Genomic DNA, 19,871 nt, shown 5'->3' with positions numbered 1-19,871 from the left:
CTGATCTGTTCACACATGTTTTTACAGCTTGGCAACAAAGTTATTGCTCAATTAAAACAAGTAAAGGAATGTATGCTTTTACTCAAATGAAAGGGATGCAAATTAAATTGAAAGTGTAGTAATCAAGCCAACCATAGGGATTAAAAGAATGTCCGAGGGAGAGCCTCTGGAGTTTCAGCTGTCTCTCTCCACCTGGCCCCTAGTATAAAGTCTGCAGAAACTCCGGAGGAGCCAATGTGAACACACAGCAGGAGGTCCTCCGCAGGATTCACCGCAAGCAAGTTTGGGGGGGTGCTGACGCTTCTAACGCGCAAAACAAAGTAAATTGAGGCCCCTTTATGGCCCCCAATTTAGAAAAATCCTTGATCCGCCACTGCCCAGACTCCCAGATGTAAGAAACCTGCCTCAGTAACCACAACATTATTAACTACACAGTCAATGCATGTTTGTTAGGACTCATAATGTAAGAAAGTAATGGATATTATCAAGCCTGGATAAGCAACTGCAAAAAGAGGGAACCGCTGCCACAGCAGGGCACCCCGCCCTCAACAGCTCATTTTTGCAGATGAATAATGTGTTAGGTGTGAGCAATCATGTGGAGAATTTTCTAGAGACTAGACCCACCTAAATTACAATCCTTGCAAACATACAAGACAATTTACATATTTTATTTTAATTCTTAAAGTTTCCGGTGTGCTGAGCCAAGCTGTGTATACTCAGCTGGGTATAGCAGGAAGAGGGACAGCAATAAGGAGAAATGAAAAGCAGCTTAATTCTGCAGAGTAAATGGATGCAGGTGGCTTGTTTAGCATGCGCAACAATCAGGCATTTCAACTGAAAACCACAGCCCGTTTAAGTTAACCCCTCCTATTTGTTTTTTCTGTACTGTTTCTGCTTCATTTCAGCCAGCACCTGCTTTGCCTCCACAGAGTTGTTGCAATTATGATCAATCTCCAGAAAAACAAGTGAGGTGACACCATGTTGCCTGTTTTGCGGCTTAAATAAACTGTTTTATTCTTAAACTCACCGTTATGAGATGAGCTAATAAGCAGTTTTTTTGTGTCAGGTAAATTTCTATAAATGATCATTATTTGTAAATGCACAGTTTGATCCAGAGGTCATGCGGGGTAAATCAGAGCAGGGCAGACGTGAGTGACAAGTGCTCTGCTCTCATTTGGCTACACAAAGAGCTTTTGAACAAGATGGTCGGCCCCATTATCTGCCACAGCGACAGTGGTCAGACGCATTGGAAAACATTTGTATTGCAAAGTAGAATATGATTAATATTAATGCTGTTAGAGCAGGCGTCTGTGACCTAACTGTCATGCATAATGCATAATGGACTCGTATAAAGGTGCTTATGATGCCATATTTACAGTCTGCTGTATGAGAGGCACTATAGCTTCCACTCAGAATGGAACACCACACATTCTGTAAGCGAGGTGTGAATGCTGCTATGCAGAATCTGTGCGATTTACTGTACAGCCTAGAAGCCATACTGCCCCCATGTGACAACTATTGTCCCAAAAAAATGATCTGAGGAGAATGAATGAATCAGTTTTTATATTTGGCATCATGTGCTGTAAAGATATATACCCCTGGGGTTATCATTTATGGATTTTAACAATTAAATGACTATACAGTATATTAGTGTAGATGTGGGGCAGAAATACAGCTAAAGGCTGTATGTGCAGTAGAAGGATATTTATGTGGATTTTCTATGTCCTTTATACAGTTGGTTTCTCCACTACAATCAAAGCTGTTCAATGGATGAATCAAAATTAGATTTCTTCAACTCAAAATATATATATTTTTATAATAATGATAATACATTATATTTGCATCGCGCTTTTTAAGGAACTCAAAGACACTTTACATAGAGTTAAAAGAAAGACACACTAAACATAAAAACATGACATCATTACACATTGATTGATTGAATGGGGTCAGAGTGAGGGGGCCGCTATTGAGAAGGCTCTGTCAACCTGATTATATCTAAATGCCATCAATGATAACTAGCTGTGCTTTCAACTGTTTATTTTGAGAAACATTAATGTGTGTATTCTGTGATGTTTGTTTGAAGACAATTGCGTATCTGTCCATGAAACACTTGATTATCAAACTGTTATGTCCCTGTTGACATGCGAGTCTTTTCAATGACAAGAAAATAGTGGAGTTGTTTTTTTGTCAGAAAAAAACACATTTATATATGTGAAGGTTTTGCTCTTAGCACTGGATGTTTTAAAACAAAACTAGATTGCCACCGATATGATGTGAAACTTTGATGATTGGGGGGGGTTTCAGGAATATTGTTGGTTAAAGGAGTTTTTATTTCTTTCTTTTCTCCTGCAGGCCTACGGGTAGATGATACACTTCAAATGAATATCATTGTTCATTCTCTGAACCTGAGTTCAATGTGAAGCTTTTATGTGGTTTCATATATGCAAACATTATTGCTGCAGTGTGATGTATTATATTGGTTTCTTTGGCCTTGGGCTGGAAGAGTGAGTCTCTAAAGTCCCACAGGAATACAGAGCTCTCCTCTGTGTTATAGAGAGAAACTATGATGACAGAATATGTGCACGTGCAGCAGCACAGAGCTGCCTCTGTGGACTGAGAATGCACTTTATAGTGGGTTTGCATACAGGTTGACACATGCACATATTGGGTATATTGGAAACAAAACTATTGTAGTAAGATGATGATATGGGACTGCATACTGGAAATAAAGGAGTTGTTGAAGCAAATTAAATCATGTTTTGGTCACAAAAAGTGGTAAAGCAAACGATTATACAATCACAAACAGCGAGAGAGAAAATACAACCATTTTAAAGGTTTGTAATTTTGCAGCTTTTGTTTTAGTTACTATTCTTGTCATATCTTCTGCTCATTTATTGTGGTTTGCAAAACGCTCTTGTCAACTCGTTACTGCCATATATATATTATTGAAGACCTGGGTGGCAAAATGAATGTCTGCAATATTATTTATGATGAAGTACAGCATCACGAAGCATCAGTAATGTCTGTCCGTCAAAACTGGAATGTTTTTTCAGTTGTTCCTTTCTGTGCCTCCTTTTTTCTCCGGTGGCCTTTATGAATTTGTAACCACTGATTTATAGTCGGGTCTAGCCCCCAGGTGTATTACAGAGCTTCTCACCCCCTATGCTCCAAGCTGTAATCTACAATCTTCCAACCAACACTTGCTAGTAGTTCTTAAATCAAGGCTGGTAGCTGGTTGTTGTGAGTACCACAAAGAAGGATATATCCAATCTTGTTACTTATTAAATCTTGTTACTTTCACATGAGAAATATAGCCCAAATCCAATCAGCTCTGTCTTTTCCTGAACTAGAAAAGCTTATTCACTCCTTTGTCTTCACACGCCTGCACTACTGCAATGCACTATTGATATTTCCCAGTCAATCGTGTCTCCGCCTCAGCTTGAGCAGAATGCTGCTGCTCGCATTTTATCCAACACGAAGTTACATTTTGAATTGATTTTAATTTTATCCCTTCAATAACTTTTAAGGCTCAGCACGATCTGGCCCCCAGTTATATCACGGAGCTACTAACTGTAATCAGGGCCCTGAGGCTCTGGAACTCCTTGCCAGATGGGATTAGATTAGTCAGAACGTTACCTCTTTTTAAATCATTGATCTTTAACTGGTTTTAAAGCTAGGGTTGGTAATCCTGGAAAATGTAATAAGAGACACTATAAAAATATGCAGCCGATACATCCCACCCCCTCCCATCAGCTCTTTCGTCAAAGCTACGCCCCCAAAACACATGAACGTGCACTGCCTGACAACTGCTGAAAGCCGACTTGTCTGTGACTTGTTCGCTTACTACATGGCTATCGTGTCTGCTTCAACGATGCACGGGCGCGGTCACACATACATGAATGTAACATTGTAGCTCCTGGTTCACTTCCAATCAAAACGAACGAGGAGGCAAATAAAACATTCACTCTCTGTGGCGAAGCAAAGGCTTAGCGTAGCCTTGTGTGGAGTTCAACTTTGGGGAACTTTGAGTTACAATGTTCGTTTTGCATTTATGTGTCAGGGCACATAATAAGAAATTGCAATGTGAATATCTTGGGTCTCACCTATGCCTCTCTGGCTGAAGACTCCGGTCATGAGCAGTGAGAGCACGGGCGGGTCGGTTCATGACAGACAGAAACGTTGACCAATCATTTCATTTGGACCCAGTGAAATTGGGTTTATTACGATGCTCTGAAGACCACAGACGGTGGCTTTTTTTTTTTTCCAAGACAATTTTATTTATTGATGTTAATCAGGATGTGAAGAGGATTTTAACAAAAAAGATAGGTGTTTCAGAAACAAATTACCCACCCTACCTTTAGCGGATGTTATTTGTTTTAATAGTTATTTAATGAAAAAAAAAACTACTGGAATAATCTAAAATTACTGTATCACTACACAGACTAAAAGGAGATAAGATTCTAGAGAACACTGTCCCTCTATAGTGCCATTCTAAGTTCCCTACAAATTTCCAGAAACCTCCTACCAAAAACAAACAGGTTTAGGAAAGAAAGCACCGTTCCTTCCTTATATGGATGTTGTTTGATTTGAATAGTTTATTTAATTTAATATTTCTTATTTTAGTTTTGTTCTGTTGTTTTTGTTCCCATGTATTATTAAATGTATACTCTTATTATTATTAATATTATTATTATTACATATACCTGACAAAAACAACTTGCAAACAATAACTTTCTTTTTCAAATGTACCCAGAGTACATTTTAATAATAAAAAATATATAAATTACTTTATCACTACACAGACTAAAAGAAGATGGGAGTCGAATGGATGTTGTTTATTTTTAATAGTAATACGAACAAATATTTTGTTGTTTGTTGTATTACTGTATTCTCTCAAGAACTTTGTATACACCTAACCAAAAAGGTAACTTAGCCTTGTTGTCATTTAAAGGTGTAGTCAGGCCACTTAATAAAACAAGAGTCTGGGTTATTTGAGTCATCATAATGAAAACCACTAGAATAACATAAACATACTTCCCCACTGCACAGAGTACAGGAGGGGGTGAGAGGTTAGGGCACACTGTCCCCTCCTAGGGCCCTTCCAAGTTCCCTACGTTTTTCCAGAAAGCTCCTGATGGCTGTGGAGGGAGAACAAGTCGTCAGTGCGCAGCTGCCCACTCAACATGGTTTGATGCTTGTGTAGTGGATACATCAGCATCCGGCAAGAAGGAAACCCACAGCGGAGGAGCAGGGATACGTGTGTGTTCTTCTGGAAGTTCTCACCGTGTGTCTTATCGCCTTCATAGCGGTTCTGGGCTCATGTGAGTATCCGCACAGAAAGCAGCGAGCGGCCGCTATTGTTTAGCCAGCTGTTTTGGCCGGGAGGGGAGGTTAGCTTAGCAGCGTCCGCCGGCTAACGCCAACTTAGCTGCAGCTCGGCCAGAGCAAACCGCGGAGTGCGGGTTTGTTTGGCTGCTAAACATGTCAGGAGGGAGGAGGCTTCGTCTTCTCACAGACACACGCATAGCCTCAGTATTATGAAGGTGTACGCTAGCGGGGGAAGTGAGAGGGTCAGCTGTGATTTGACGTAAGGCCGAAGCTGGGGTGATAACGCCATCTTTCGCTGCAAAACACGCTCCAGCACCAAACTCACAGTAAAAAGTCAGAAGAAACAGCTGCATTTAACACACACGCTGGTTTGTAGTGGCTCTTTTAGCCGTGGCTGCGGTAACTCGTGCGAATAAACTGAGCGCGATTTGCATGTGTGTCAGTCTTTGCTTTGTTAGTTTGCTCAAAGTTGTCTCAAACATCACCTAATGGACAGACCCGGTGCTCTGAACTCTGGATCATCTCCGGAGTTCATGAATGAAAACGGCCTCCCTCCATGTGTTGATCCTGTAGTTTTGTCTTCTTTGTCCTGGGTTTTAAAGAGAAGTTGCTCAACTCGTGTATTTGAACACCTGCCCGTGGGAGTCGTGTTTGCAGGGGAGGGAAGTGTCAGACAACTCTTTATTACTGAGGCAATTATCTGTACAACACCTCCATTTCCCAATATCTATATATATAGCCATTTCTTTAAACCCCTGCTGTTTAATCTGCATATTATTCTATTCCCAGCCTCATGTTTTTCACCTTTTTAAAAATCAGTTATAATCAGCAATGATGAAGAAAAGTCTGCACAGATGTCTGATGAAAGATGGCTGAATTTCTAATTAGTGATCAAAGTGGTGAATAAGCCTCCGTTGCTCTTACTTGAATACTGTATATGAGTTTATTACAACATGGATCTGTCGATGGAGAAGATTCTTAGTCTATTTTACATGTGGACGGTCAAACCTAAAAACTAGCAGCAGAAACATTTCAGTATTAAACCGTATGGGAGCGAGCAGATAGCAGTCCAAGTCATGTCAATTTATGCCAAAGGTTCACCTTATAACAACATCAGGAACAGGATGACAACTACCAAAACAAAAGCATCCAACCTAAAGCACTCCTGTAGAGGCCTTCAGACTGCTCAGGTCAACCACCTGGGTCAGGCATAATGTAAGTCATACACAATAGTATAGGTGTTAGAATGTGTATAAGTAGCACATCCCTTGACAAATATAGTCTTTATTTTCATTCTATAATAATAATGTTAAAAAAATCACATCCCTGAAATGTCCCGTTCACCTCAAAACTCTATTCTGTCAATTCTTTTGATTTTAAAGCCTCTGTCAGATGTTCAGAGGCCTCCTGACGGGCGACATTGCAAATATTGAAGTCGGTGTTAGTGGTCTGACCTCTCTGAACCTGATATGATATGATTGGTTAGAAATTCTGTGACCATTACCAAGCCAGACCTAACCACTGACTTTCACTTTTTAATGCTGTGGTGTACGGCACCATGACACAAATCCTTCACTCCATTCAAGCACACAACAACATTACAGTAGTTTCAGTCAAAGTGGTTTTAGGAGCAATGACTTGTTTATGGCAAAAGTAAGGAGATCTTAAATTCCCGGCGCGTTTGGACTTTGCACATGGTGTCGTTGCTTTGTCGTGTAAGTGTTTCTCTCACGAGCATTAGCAAACTAATCCGCTACTTATAGCCTCTCAACATCATATGAACGTGACCAGCAGCTTTTGAGCCAATAAAACTGTTTAGAAACAGAGGTGGAAAATGAAAAGGCAAAGAGCACCAGGTCAATGGGTACAGAACCTTTTTTTTAAACTGTGCGTTGATGTCTTTCTCTTTTCTTTTAATTTGTTGATTCATAGTTTTTAACATTATAAATGTCTATTCCCATCAAATGAAATGAACAATTTCCATCATCAAATTTTATTCTGAAAGGTCAAGTCCACACACATGTTGTATAATCTAGGCTTGCGCAATGTGATTTCTTAATATCTCTCCTCTTATCAGAGTTTCTCGGAGGCTGTCGGGTGTGTTCGTCACGTTGCTGCTGGAAACGCTTGGAAACACAGAGAACTCACCTCAAGAATTTACAGTAAGCATCTGGAGCAAAACATTTCCCACACCTCAAATCCATACACCCACGACCATGAAGGATGCTTCCCATATAATGTTCCAAAATGCATTGGAGCAGCATACATTAACAAATCACACACAAACCACCTTTAGCCATATGTTGGGAACACCATGGTTGGCCTGTCCATATGTGAAATTTGAAAGTGTGTTATCTGGGTTTTACTGATGTTTTTTAGAGATCAGCAGTGGCAAACCATTGGGTGTATTTGTATAGCCTGCAGCTAGGCTTTGCTCGCTTTATGATACTTCTCTATTCTCTTGGAAGTTGCTTGTCTACTCAAGGAAAGGCCACCAGGGGGCACCATTAGGCTTGATATTATAACATCCGCCCCAGTGGTCCAAAATGTCCTGAGGCTTTTCCTGTGAGACGCCCCTCTTGAGATTTCATGTTGGATGTTAAGAAAAAAAGTTCTCCATTGCACTGTTAACAATTCTGTCCAGCTCAGTGCTAACTTAAAGTCATCATGGTGGCTAATTTGTTTGTCAATAATCTTTGATTAGTTGGATGCCCATATGAACTACCTGCATGTCATTATGCAAGGTTTAATGTTACATTTAATACTGCATTAAAGTCTGAAGTGGCTGTAAATCCTTGTTTGATCCTGTGATTACAGTAAAGAGAGGAGTCAAGCATGGTAATGCCTCCAATTAATATGCTGCCATGCACCATCAGCAGTATTAGACTCCTGATCACTAATGGGCCACCGGAGCGATGAAGGCTTTCATGCAGCAATTAGCCAGCACTGTGTATATTTAGACATACTTAAACAGATTGAGAGGAGAATAAAGGCTTGATAATAAATCTAATCTAATCAATAGACTCATTTGGTCTGTTAGCCATGAAAGTGTTATTACTTAGATAGCAATGGCTTGTACAACATACTATTATAGTGCAATAATTATTCTACTGCTGCTCAAGGAAATGGATACGTTGTTTATGTAAAATTGGTCTGCTGTGATTTGTTGGTTTTTGAATGCAACAGCAAGGAAGTGGAGATTATTCACACAGCAGCCATTTGTCCACATTCTGCAATTTAAAAAAGCTGCAATGTAGAACACAGTCAAGTCTGGGCCCTGTGATGTCTACAGATGAATGTGTCGCACTCTAAAATCTACTGTGCCCCACTGAACACACACCTTTCCCTTTTTAAATCAAACCGGGTTATTCCACTTTTCCTCCCGCCCTGTCATCCCTCATTGTTATATCCATGCCCCCTTCCATCCAAAATGTCTCTGAATCCCTCCATCCTGGCCTCCCAGCTCTTATGAACAACTGGCCGGGACAGCTGGCTTCAACAGCTGCCTGCCATCTCATTTTTGGCCCATCTCCATCTGGACAACTTTTCCCATAGATCTGGCCTTTTCGTAAGCCGGTCATTTTGTTTCTATATCAGTCTTTGTTCTATCTTTGTGTCAGCATTCATCAAAAAGTATGCTAAAACCAAACTCCAGTTCATTCTTTTATTATTATACGTTTTGATGTTGGAAGCTTTTATGATGCTTCCTCTTGCTCATGTGGCCTAGATGTGTCTGTAAAATCTGCTACCTTCAGCAGAATACATACTCATGGAAGAAAATGAGAGTTCACAAAATTGCTATTGTCTGCATCAGCCTCTATTGTGTTATCATTCTTTCTTTGTTTCCTTTTACTCCATTTACCACTCCTGCCTTTTACTGACGACATCAGTATTCTTTCCCGCTGCCTCAGAATGAATCCCATGTGTCATCTGCGCTGTAACCCTTGGTATGAATCGTCTTTTGTCCATCTGCTGATAATATGGTGTAATCTTTCCTGGTTGTAACTGCTGGTGTTTAGTCGAGGGAAATGTTCCCCTGAGCAGTGGCAGTAATAATAAAAGTGAGGGACTGCACGAACAATCTGAAAATAAATTTCTTGTTTGGAAATAAGTTGGGACTCGTACCTGTAAGTGATGATGAGATCACAACAATGGGCCCCTTCAGGACAACAGCAACAACAACTTAACTTGCTGCAGCTCAATTACTGTTGGTCACTTTGACAGATTTAAGCTGCTCTCAGACATGAACTGAAATCCGGAGAGCCTCCACAGTTTCTGCGGACCTTCTATGCATGGCCACATAGTATAAAGTCAGCCGAAAGTCCACAGGATCTGATGTGAGAACACAGGGTGTCCCCTGCTGAGTTCATCGTGAGCGAGTGAGGGGCCGGACCCAATTATCTTGAGTTCCTTCACAGGACTTCACATGTCGGAAAAGGGCTTCAGAAAGAAAACTGCAACAAACTGGAGGTGAGGAATTGAGCCATCAAATTGCTGCAGGACTTCAGTGACCATTTGTCCGGGGTCTGATGTGCAGTTGTTGGTACTGTAATTTATCTTGACCTGCTATGAGCTGTATCCTCTGCTCTCCCTCCTCGGGGTGGCACCGAGGTTAATCGGGCCGGGACTTGTTGCCACTGGAGGCATGACTGCACACTTGCTGTCTATAATTCAAACTGTTGCACCGCACTCTTTGATGTTGAGCTGAGGCATGGAGACGCTGGTGGATCTTGTGGACCATGGGACCGTCATGCCTAATCTCTGTCTGTCTTCGTAGAGACTTCAAACTGCTACACAGTTTGGATTTGTGTCTGTTTGGTGCTGACAGGCCAGCAGGTCACATCCACTGAAAGACAGAGGGAGAGATGTTCTCCCAGCTCTGAGCAGACAAAGCCTTTCACTATCAGGCCTGTCAAAGACATGGATTTAGATCATTCTGAGATAAATATTTAGATCTCAGTACGAATGAAATCCAACCCAGGACTCAAATTTCAAAGTTGTAGACCTGGCCTGGCAGGATTGTCCAACCCTGTGAGAAGATTTGCTGTATAGAAAATAGGTGTAGCCAAACAGTTTGATGTATACATATTTAAAGGGGACATAGCATCGCAAGTTCGGGCGGTAACACTTCAGGGGGTTACAAGACAGATAAACGGTCGGGCGAGGGGTGTTTAATGATCTGGTATGACATTCGACATTTAGAGAACTTCACGGGAAATGGCATTATGCCTTTAAAGTAATAAAGCTTATTAAAATGTGCACATGGGCTTTTTTTGTTCATTTAAACTTAATTCACCTCTACTAGGTGAGCTATACGCCAACCCTGGAATTAAGTTTAAATGTACAAAAAAAAAAGCCTGTGCACATTTCAATACACTTTTATTTATTGTGCCTCATCCTCAGCTGCCCGGGTTCGATTCAAACCCGCTGCCCTTTTGCTGGGTCTCTGCCCCCTTTCACAGCTAGCTACATGACTTGAGAATGCTTCTTTCTGTAATTTTAAGGAGCACAATCAGATTGTTGTGTTGTGATCAAGTTTTCTGGTTTTGGTTATGATCTATTGATGGAGGACTGTTTGGCCGGAGAGGAGGAAAATGTGCTCATCAAGTCCGGCTGAGATGTGAGCAAATTAATGAGATAAACAGGCAGATTCTGGCTATGATGTAGAGGTGGTGAAGAGCTGACATTTTGACTTGATGTGGGATTCAAGTAACAAGGATGGATCAATTCCAAGATGAGACACCACAACTTGTTAACTGTTTCGCTCTGTGAGATTACACAATCAAGATACAGTCTTAAAATAGATTTTCATGTGTGATTGGTCCAATAGTATGTGCTGCATTTGAACTTTGTTAAATAGTTTTTAAAACATCCAGTTTTTAATTTCAGACAGTGAGCTAAAGAGTAAATAGAGAGACTAGAAGTTCTGACGGAAAGCATTGAATGACACAAGGAAGTGGTTAATGGTCACTATGCCGCCATGAATAACAAGGATTTTATTTTATTTATATTCTCACAGAAATGTAACTAGCTTGCTCATGGTTGTAGTTTTCTTTTAATCTCATCATCCATGTAGGATTTAATAAGGAATTCATTATGATTCATAGAAAGTTGTAAACTCAACTTTTATTAAAGTTACACACACAGCTTGTGACACAGCAGCTGATTTTGCCCTGTATTTGACTGTAACTTTACATGCACATTTAACATAGACGTTCAGTGCACATAAAATATAAATTATTTAATTTATGACATAAGAAATCCAACGTAATAACCAATACACTGACATTCAATTTCATGAGGAATAAGATATCATAACTAAAAAATGTTGTTATTGCAGTTTAAATTTAGTGCAGCTTGTCCTGTTTTGAGTTAAATTGTCAAGTCAGTAAGTGAAGGATAAACAGCCTTAGTGGAGTTTTGGTGGAGATGCCAAAAACAGTTAATATAAAAGGAAATGAAAAGGAACTGATCTTATTTATATCGACACGTCCTTCGCATTTCATGTCTGTCTTAAAACCCAGTAGATAGCAAAGACAAATAAAGGGATGACTAACTAAAATAATGTGGTGTATAAGTGAGTTTCATGTTCCCTGTGAGCTGAAAATAGATGTTTTTATTCCAAACTAAGTGTCTGAACCAGCAGATGACTTCTGACTCATGCACTCACACATGCATACTGTGTAATTTACTGGAAATTATTTAGGAGAAGTTCAGGCTCCAGTCGCCACGCCCTTCATTTTTATCTCTTCTCATAGAAGAATGAATCCCTTGATCAGAAGTAGAGTCACAGGTCTCTCTTGTTCTCTATCTTTTCTCGTCCTCGTTTATCCCTTAAAACAATCGTGTTTTTGGGTATCACTTCCCCACCCATTTTTTCTTTATGTGATTGTCAGTTCTGATTATCTCACTGACAAGACATTTTAAATGCCACTCAGCTGTGAAGATGCATACGGGCAAATCCTCGATACTCAAGCCTAATCCTTCAACTTTTTGATTACACCCCTGGATTTAAGGTTGGGGCGTGTCTCTGGCATGTAGATGGTCCCACCAGGCAGGCTGGAGCCTAAGCAGACAGAGGCATGGACCCCATCATGGCATCTCACCGACCATCCATCACATCAGCCCCTATCTCAATGTCTTTACGGACCTCGTAATTGAAAGCAGGCGGCCCCCATAGGCCCTTTTTCCTGCCGGGGTCCCGGCTTTAGATTAAAGAAATCGATAGCGCCTGCTGCTCCTCAGAAACCACATGTGAAATTTTACAGGCTCTGGCCGCTGCACTCTGCTTTCAGCTATCTGACCCAGAGAGGGTCTCTCCACCCTGTGTGAATACAAGTGCTTGAAGAAACGACCCCTGGCTCGTTCTGTTGCATCGGCCAGGCCCACAGCCTCGCCATATCACCACAGCTGTCATTGTTTGTATATTTGATATAGTGACGGATGCCGGCAAGGAACAGGTGCTGCGCATTAGTGCCACTATTTTATTTCACCTCCACCCCCCCGGAAAAAGAAGTGGACTGCGGCCAATAGAGTTGTCAGAGTGTATCATAGTAACATATGGCAATGTGACTTTTAAACTGAGCCTTGCTACAAAGCATTACCTCTACAGATTTCCTAAGGAAAAGGAAGAGGCACAGAGAGAGAACAGGAATTAATGTGGTTCAGGTGGACTGACCCCAAAGACGGATCAGAAACATGGGAATGTCTTTGAACATCGACCCTTTTCTCTCCTGCTGTCTCCTCTCGGTACGTTATGTTGGCCTGTATTGAGTTTGTAGGAATACCAACCACAGATGAAAACGTTTCCATATTTGGTTTTGACATTTATGTCCAGTATACTTGAATATTATTCCACAGGCCTATCTGATAATTTCAGTGTTAAACTCGTTTAATGTCACAGCTATAAAACCCAACTCATGAACTGAGGACTTACTATCATACTCTCACCATACTGAGTCTCCCCATACTGCAAGCAGCTTAACCAAATATGAACTGTATTTTGTCATGGGGCCATCATTCTGCTTGATTTTTTTTTTTAGCCTTGATTCGTTGCGTGAAGACATTTTTAATCCCCTGCCTTGCACCGGCCTGCAGAACAGTTTGGCTTCCCTCACCTCATTAGTCTTGGTTTGTGTGTGTACGAAGCAGAGAGTGAGAGTGTGAGCGAGCACGTCGCTTCACTGCATCTTTCCTTGGTTGTTTAGCTTTGCAGACAAATCTCCACAGACAGGAGCCTGGCTCCCCCCACAGAGGATAGCCTCATTAGGATTTGTTGCACAAACTGGAAAATGTTGACTGGCTGAGGGAGCAACAAGGCCTTCACTCGCAGGGACACATGTTCCTCACTGCGGCATGACCCCGGAGTTCTAGGCCTTGTCGAATCACATTTGGCTCAGATGCCTCCCAGCCAGGGGCTCGGTTACCCTGGGATCAACCTTTCTGCTCCTTCACTGAGGCCTGTATGCAAAACTGAGCTTACGGTTTTAATACACAGGGAAACTTGTTGAGGCAACACTGAGAGCTGATGTTACGATCACGAGGTGTGAAGTTGAGTGATCATTGCACCCTGTGTTGTTACTCTTAGGGTGTTATTTTAAATCAAGGTGTAGTGAAAGAGAACTGCAGTGTATATGAGTCAGGTGATACATAGAGTGGGATGATGTGGCTGGAGGTGCACTGAGTACCCAGGCTCTTATAGTAATCATTACTATAGTAATAATCATGACTAATTGCATTTGCTTCGCTTTTCTCTTTATTACATATAGTACTGATAGATTGTAAAGTTGTTCGGAGGGACCTTAGACTTTATGATAAGATGGACAACATGACGGCTCCCCAAAAATGAAGCCAAATCAACTTGATCAGCCCCTAGTGGCTGGTAAATTGTTATTTGATGCTATATAAACAGGGTGAAACATAGTGATTGAAAGCTGAGACCGACTCGCGATTGGTCAAGGTCGCGCCAATTCACGCGCTTGACCTATTGCAATACAGTCTCAGGGAGGAATTCAAGGTGCGTCATCCAACTTCATATCCAGTCCATGAGAGGGACAGACATTTCTTTACACATATTCTTATCCAGCATTTCCATCCATCCATTATCATTATAGATTGTCCTTTTGAGGGTCGCGGGGGAGCTGGAGCCATTCCCAGCTGACATCAGGCGAGAGGTGGGGTACACACTGGACAGGTTTCCAGCATAAAATAAGATAATCCTTTATTAATCCCACAAAAGGGAAATTTGCAATATTACAGCAGCAAGAGTCAAAAATAGGCATCAGTAAGTAATAATATGCGATACTTAAGTATAAGGAAATATAAAACTTATAGAAAAATATGAATGGAATAAAAAAGAATAAAGAGTGAGAATATGTACATTGAATAGATTGCACATGAACCAATGTATTGCACAGACAGAATGAATATAGCAAAGTTAAGCGAGTTAAACCAGAGTTAAAGTGCAGTCCATCATGGGTGCATGTAGTTCTACTGGGAGCAAAGCGTGTATCATATACCGGCGTATAAAGGCCATTCACACTCACGTTCACATCTACGGTAAATGTAGAGTGTCAAATTGACCTAACCTCAACCTGTATAGACTGTGGGAGGAAGCTGCAGTACCCAGATACGACCCACCCTGACATGGGAAGACATGCATACTCCACATGGAAAGACTTCGGCCGAACCACTGCACCACCATGCTGCACTATCCTGGGTGTGCAGGGCTAAATATACTGTACCTGAAACAAACTGCCAAAAGCGAATGCATTTGTTTTCTTTAAAATTTTAAGATATCAAGGAATATTGCACATTTTTATTTCACACTTCCTTAGTGACTTTATTAACAACATTTTGGCCCCCACAGCTTCATCAGATAATATTCAGTGTGACTTCATGAACAACACATTTTCTGTTAATAATCACACAGATGATACACAAAATGGCTAATTTGACACTGTTCATATTTAGAATCAACTAGAAAAGGGTTTCATCTTTACTTTTGTCTATTGTAAATAGTTATTGAGGTAGTTTGCTTAATTCACAGTACATAAAACAATTACGTCAATACTGATAACTGGGATGAAATGCGTCTTTTACAGCCTTTACGTGGAAGAGTAAGAATGAAGGAAGAAGCTCTCAGAGAAACAACCCCTGTCTCTGCCTTCTTCATCAGCCAGGCCCAGAGTCTTACTGTATCACCGCAGCTGTATTTGATACTGCTGAAAAAGTAACAGGATGGAAAAACACGTCTGCTGAGGACTTTACGTGGTTCTGTACCGAAATAATTATGTTTTATGACCACTCTTGATTCTGTTTTACTATTGTATATCATGTTGTTATTGCAGCTGTTGGTCTAAGTCTGTTGCATAAGTTTTGAAGATATTGCCATTTTCCCCCTCGTTGACTTGCGTTTCGTAACTTTGTGTTGGCACGAGAGCACATTTCACCATTTACGTGATATTAAAGGAGAAGAAAAGACGGCTTTACTTTGCACTATTTCTGCATTGCACATTTTGAAGGTTAAATTGCAGATGTGCGAGTCATGTCATGATGATGTCATTGACAGACAGAGGTAAAGCACACAGGTCACCTCTGTCTCTTCTCAACCATCTCAGCTTGATAATGTCACTGTCAGTCATGTGTGGTATTGACAGTCAGAGCTCTGATTAAAAGGGGTGGATAGTTCTCCCTGGGTGGTGTAGATGGACAGTGTCACCTTCACCTTGGATAAGCAAATGGTGAAAATTAAAGACTTATGTGGAGGAATTCCATGAAAAACAATATCAAGAAAGAATCAGTTTTAGTGCATTAAGTATGTTTTGCATAATACGGGGAGGAAGGAACAGAGATGTTGATTGTCTCCTCTTCTCAGCACTGTTGAATCATTCCCACCTCTGCCAGTCTCTACTCCCACCACCTTCCTGTATCTTACACCACACAGACGATACAGCAAAGATGCCCTGAAGTCTTGCTCTCTTTCAGCCCATTAGCGTGGAATGGTTGAAAGGGCTCCCTCCCACAGGAACCGCTGCTAGCCAATGTTGAGTAACACCGGACATATGGAAGATGTAACTCGCCACTGAGTCTCAGGGACTCTTCAACACATAACCTCTGGTTTCCACCAGCCTTTTGTCTCGGTCACTTAACGTTGCACAGGTTTCCTCCAAAGAATGACCAAGTTAAAAACATTTAACTACCTTTTTTCCCTTTATGAAGAAAAGTAATTTCCTGTTGGACAAACCAGAGACACCATGCAAATCAATAACCTGGAGAGCCTTGTTCTTGTCCAGTTGGCACGGTTGAAACACTGCAAGATGCATGAAAATAATTAAGAAAAGGTAGGGGAAAAATATGTCAGAGAATTCACTCCTGCTTCTCTGAGCGCTGACAAAAGTCAAGTGATGACAGGTTTTACTCACTGCACCTAGAGTTTAGTTGACTTTGGCATATAAAATTGGATCAATGTCACTAGCTCATTTTCTTTTATTCTTGGTTTTACCATGCAGGCCAGACCTTGTCTGAGCATCTCTGATTTCGCCTGGTAGAGTATTGGAGGAGATTGCTTTTCAGGGTGTGTTCAACTGCTTCAACATGTTTTTTTTAGTCTATAACTAGTAGACGTAATTGGTTTTTTTTGCCTGTAATTTTGAGGTGAAAGAAACATGGATTCGGTTGCTGAATTTATCGGTTGTTTCTTGTTAATGGTTCAGTTTTCCTTTTCTTAGCTGAGATTGAAAAGTAACAGTGAAGGTGCACAAACACTGTTCACTTATATGTAATAATTCTGTGGCCAGAGACATGCAACACAAATGTGGAACTGTTGGCTGTTGGGTGGGATTACATGAGTGCATTATGAGTGGGTGTGGTGGTGGAGTGGCAGTTTTCATGACCAATCAAATTGTGACGTCCTTTCCTATAGCTTGAACTACATTGTGGTGGTCCAGAAACTTGTCCCACATGAATTCTTCACATAAATAATCCCAGAAAAGAAAATATACATGTTAAACTGCTTTCAGACATTCACTGAACTCTAATTGCCTGAAATTATCCAGAGGGGCTGTATGTGAGAACGCAAATGTCCATGTTTCTCCTACCAGCCGCCTAGTAAAAACTCTGGAAGTCTGGAGCAGGAGATTGAACAGTAAGCGAGTGGGTGTGTTGATATTTCTAACAATGCAAAACTGGGGGAAAAAAAGAAGCTAAAATACAAATATCCAGGATGAAAAAGAAGAGCCCTACACGAAGATGTCAACTTGGAGTGATGAGACTCGAGAGCTTTTGATGATAAGGGCAGGAGCCAGACTTTTCCTTTGGTACTAAGAAATCTGCTACCAACTGCTGCTAAGTGTTCATTAAGGATTGGCACTGAAGTTGGCAAGAAGCTCATGGATGATGAATGATTCACCAGTGTCTGAAATCTAAATGGATGTGTCTGAATCCACAATTCTCCATTCTTTCTATTGTTACCCTACCTGAAAGAGTGGTGTTAAATTATTATCTTTCACACCACATTTATTTGCAGTCAGTATAATTACCTTTTCTTTTTCACGCTTGTCTTAACTGATATATTTCTCACACGTAATCCCATTAACAACTGGAACTTATTGTAGTATAAATGGCACAGAACACAGCTGCCCTTCACACAGTGCACCATCGACCTCAATGCTGATGGAGAGGACGAGTTCAAATTCTGTTAATAATTCACACCAAATCGCCCCAAACCATTTAATCATTACAGAAGTGACCCTGACTGTGTCGGCCTACCCACTAAAAAATCATTGCAGTGAACCAAAATATTGAATTGATGCAGGTGAAGGACAACAAAGAGTGAATGTGTTACTTCCCTATAGTATAGTCCCAAATACTGAAGGAAATCAATGCTGGAAAATAAGGAATTTCAAAGATCAGCCTCTCCTCTGTGCCCTTCTTGCTTTTAAGGCCAATTGGCACAATGATGGAACTTTGAACTTGACATTTTTACTCTTTTAAAAGTCTCTATTCTCTATTCTATGAAGCTCTTGTCATTACTCAGTCAACTCACACAATGCCTGCATTATATGACTGAAGCCTTTGCTCTGAGACCCTAAGTTAAAATCGGCGACTCTTGGATGCTGTAGAAACCTATAATACCTGAGAGTGTGCCCCTGTGACAGAGCTGAGAGGCAGCTTGGATGGAAAACTGGACCATAATGATCACAGATGGAGAACTGTCTTATCCTAAGCCCTACAGAACAAACTATTTTTCCTCCTCTGGCTTCTTTCACCACAGCCAGAACATTGGTACATTCAACAAGTGGTTTGCCACAAACTGGGTTTGCGTGAGTGGTCCATGGCACTACTTCCACAGGAAAGTTATTGGACTTTATGGCAATTTATAAAGAGATGGCCCCTTGTGCTTCTTATTGTACTTTTCTTTTTCTTTTTACTTGTGTATAGAAACCCTAAAATGACTTAAATCCAAATTACTTATATCCTAAGTGATCATCTATTCTATTATTTATAATATAAATGTGGTGCCTCTGAAACCTCTAGCAGTCTACGGTCTAGAATCCAATACTTTACTGATGGGTCAAGAGGGAATGCAATAGGTCAAGCTGATAGTGCTCCCCCTCTGCTGGATCAGGAGACAACCTACTTCAGACAGACTGATGCGTTTCTAGACTTTAAATTACTGGTCAAATACGAACTTTTCCCCCCACATTTGAATGAAAATTTGAATTTCAAATAAAAAGCGACTGCCCTACAAGGCTCATGTCTATGTTTTGCCTATAGGGCCCCCAAATCACTAAATTCGCCCCTGGTAATTTTTATGATCCCATCTCTTGGGGAGGCCCCCCTGTTCAGCACTGGATTATAAATATAAATTATTATTTGTTGATTAAAACCTCATGGAAATATAAATGTAGCCGAGGTTTAACATGAGTTAAACTTTCCCTGTTGGCTGAAGTTGGCAGTTAATGTATCATGAAGTATGAAGATTAAATGGGAGTCTCAGTGCGACTGCATCATCAGAGTAGGCCGTGCTCCCACCACCACCACTATCATCATCATCATCATATATTACCCATCATTCTCACGATGAAGCTGTTTCAGGAGGAATAGCACAGATTTAGTGCTTCTAGTAGCTCTCTCTCACTTTGTCTTTCTCTTCCTTTTCTGGTATATTCTCCTTAAAGGCGTCCAGCAGTCTGAGGCCTTAATTCAATAAGAGATAAATTGGAAAAATGTGCAAATGTGAGGCATATTTTGGGTTCCCCGGTCAGAACATTTTGAGAGTGCTTTTTTTAACTCCCTTTTGCAACTTAACTGCCCTCTTCCCTCCTTCATCGTCTCACTCCGCGTGCTGTGCTGTAAATCGTCGCAGAGATCCATCTGCTCCCTCGCTGGACTGCAGTTAGGAGTCTGTTCATTAGACTGACACAAACCAGGGAGGGTTTGTGAGGGTGGGAAGGTGCTCCCAGGGAGAGGTGGTGGTAGGCAGGGACGGATAAATCTTGGCCCAGGCCCAAGCCGCTGACCCTGGGGGGCTTGTTGTTTGG

General features: G+C 41.1%; 1 protein-coding gene across 1 annotated transcript in view; it reads left to right on the top strand.

The window, feature by feature from the left end:
• The first annotated feature begins 5,120 nt into the window (after nt 1–5,120).
• The window catches only part of disp1 (dispatched homolog 1 (Drosophila)), a 91,301-nt gene continuing 76,550 nt past the window's right edge, over nt 5,121–19,871 (top strand). The window contains exons 1-2 of the mRNA XM_035143712.2: nt 5,121–5,321; nt 7,406–7,490. The gene's annotated coding sequence lies outside the window, so the exon portion shown is untranslated. The remainder of the gene's footprint in view (nt 5,322–7,405; nt 7,491–19,871) is intronic.

The sequence above is a fragment of the Hippoglossus stenolepis genome, chromosome 20, assembly GCF_022539355.2.
Source record: "Hippoglossus stenolepis isolate QCI-W04-F060 chromosome 20, HSTE1.2, whole genome shotgun sequence".
Classification (NCBI taxonomy): domain Eukaryota; kingdom Metazoa; phylum Chordata; class Actinopteri; order Pleuronectiformes; family Pleuronectidae; genus Hippoglossus; species Hippoglossus stenolepis.
This window is presented reverse-complemented; position numbering and strand designations above follow the sequence as displayed.